The 2,301-nt window shown below is 55.5% G+C and overlaps 1 protein-coding gene across 4 annotated transcripts in view; it reads right to left on the reverse strand.

Moving 5' to 3' along the window:
* Positions 1 to 2,301, reverse strand: part of PARP3 (poly(ADP-ribose) polymerase family member 3) — a 21,471-nt gene that overhangs the window by 12,994 nt on the left and 6,176 nt on the right. Inside the window, exon 1 of one of the 4 annotated variants that reach the window (XM_019537085.1) lies at positions 1,531 to 1,637. The exons of 2 other annotated variants lie outside the window; for them this stretch is intronic. The gene's annotated coding sequence lies outside the window, so the exon portion shown is untranslated. Of the gene's footprint in view, positions 1 to 913; positions 1,159 to 1,530; positions 1,638 to 2,301 lie in introns of those variants that run through there. One more of the 4 variants, XM_019537083.1, reaches the window with a different exon arrangement.

Genomic DNA, 2,301 nt, shown 5'->3' on the forward strand with positions numbered 1-2,301 from the left:
CCATGCTGATCAAGTGTTCTCTAGGACCGCTGCAGGACAGTAAGAAATTTGCTTAACTCATAGCAAGAGAGGTTTTGACTGGATATGAGAAAAATCTTCTAGCTGTGGTGCAGAAAGACTGCAGAGCAAGGTGGTGGAACCCACTTCACTAGAGCTTTTTATGGCCAGGGTAGACAAACATCCATCAGAAAGGTTTTGGTACAACTGAGCATGTCTTGGAGGAAAGGGAATTGGTTGGCTGACCTCCTGAGGACCCTACCGGGAGGTGTGTGTGTGTGCGTGCGTGCGCAGAGTCAATGTATTCCAATCTTGTCCCTCCCTCCCATGCCCTGCAGTCATTATTCACATTCTGGAGCTCCACAGCACTCCCTATGCGTGTGGGTGTGTCATGAACCCCATTACATACAACTGTGTACAAACAGGACAGAAGTACACCTGCAGAGCAGAACACACTAGGGTCTGGCCAGCTTTTGACTTGTCCGTCTGGGGAAGCCTCACCTCAGCACAGGTAGCAACAGGGTCAGGTATGCAGGTATAAGCTTCACAGGTACAAAGGGCAAAATGCTACATAGGAGGGAGGGGCACGGTTTGTCCAAGTGGTCTGGTACTCAGCAAAGCAAGAGGGGCATTGGAAAGGCAGGGATACAGGGAGAGGGACGTGGCACAGCAATTATCATTTGCTCCTGACCCAGAATTTCTTCCAGGACAGAGAAACTGGGAGTCTTACTCCTTCAGTCAGTCTCAGGGCAGACCAATCCTGACCAAAACAGTTGATTCAGAGCAGCGCCCCTGCTGTCCAGTCATGCTCTAACAGGCTAGGGACTGAACAGAGAGGCAGGATCCCCTCACTTGCCTTCTTAACCCCCTCTGGATGCCGGCAGCGGGGGGGAAGCAGAGGGAGTGCTGCACTCACCTGCGGGAACTACCTGGGAGCTTGCTGGACTAGGGTTGTTCTTCTGTGTCCGCAGGGAGAGGTTGGCAGGGCCTGATGCAGGACAAGTTTGGACAAGCTGGAGCCCGTGCTGCTGCCTGCTCACTCGATCCCTCCCTCTCCCCTCCTCCTGTGACTTCAGCCTTCCTATGCCAAGCAACTCCCCTAGCAGGAAGGGAGCCAGCTCAGTCCAGCAGGCAGGCAGGCAGGCAGGGAGCTGGCAGCACTATACCATGCTGTCAGCGCTGACTCTAGCACCAGCAGGCAGCTCTCCTTATGTGGACACCTAGCCAGATGAGACCCTAGGGCTGCCGGGGAGCAGGCAGGGAAAGGAAGTGAAATGGCAGCTAGAGATCCTCCCCACTAGCAAGAAGGCTAGCCTGGGGCAGCAGCTTTCTGGGCCCAGCTCAGATCAGATTCCTATAGCTCAGCCCTGAGCTGCTGTACACAGCTGCCTGTGGAGTACAGCAGGCAGTGAACACCCTCAAGCTGAGGGCCACCAGCGACTCATGGTGCCAGCACCTTCCCTGGTACCCCAGGTGTGTGGGTGCAAGGAGTGTGTCTGTGATCCTCACCACACACTGGCCTAGACTACTCACCACATTCCTCACTCAATGGGAGAGTCCAAGAGTCTTCCCTGTGCCGGGGGCGGGGGCTGACATCTGCCTGGGCATGCTGCAGACCCTGCACCTGTCTGCTCCAGCCCTGTCAATTAGCAGCAATGTGAAGGTTATCCTGGTCAGAGGAGCACTCCCTAGTTCTGCACGGACCCCTATACGGAGGGGCACTGCTCCTTACCCTCTCCAGCCAGCCACTTGGTACAGGGGGTGGGGTGGAGTCTCTTCCCATCTGCCCAGGCCCGCATAGCTGCGGAACTAGAAATAGGGTCCTGCAGGCAGCAGTGAGTCCTGCTGCACAGCAGGCTAGAAACAAGCACTTGGCTCCAAACAGCTGAGGCCCGTACAGGCAGCTGTATTCATTGGTCTGTGCTAAGGGCCTCTGCAAGGGAAGCAGAGGCACAGGGACCTTCCAAGCAGGGACCTCCGCTCTCCCCAGCAAGGTCCAAAGAAAGGCACCTGGGCCAGCCACAGTCCTACAGCTCCACTGCCCATTCAAACCTGCATAAAAAAAAGTGAGGCATACTCCCACCCCCACCATCCCAAGCCCACAGAGTTTCAGCCTCAGACACACACCCAGCTCAAGCCCAAGGCTCTTTTCCTGTATCAGAAAACGAGAGTAGAATTGGGCACTGCCAAGAGGCTGAGATGCAGTGCCTAAAATCTGCCTGTCCCCCACTTCACAAGCCCCCAGGCTCAGCCCCTCTGTATCTTATCACCTCTTTTGTTAATCTATTTGGGCTGATACCAGCC

This window comes from Crocodylus porosus, unplaced genomic scaffold (genome assembly GCF_001723895.1).
Source record: "Crocodylus porosus isolate Cpor-Errol unplaced genomic scaffold, CroPor_comp1, whole genome shotgun sequence".
In the NCBI taxonomy this organism is placed as follows: domain Eukaryota; kingdom Metazoa; phylum Chordata; order Crocodylia; family Crocodylidae; genus Crocodylus; species Crocodylus porosus.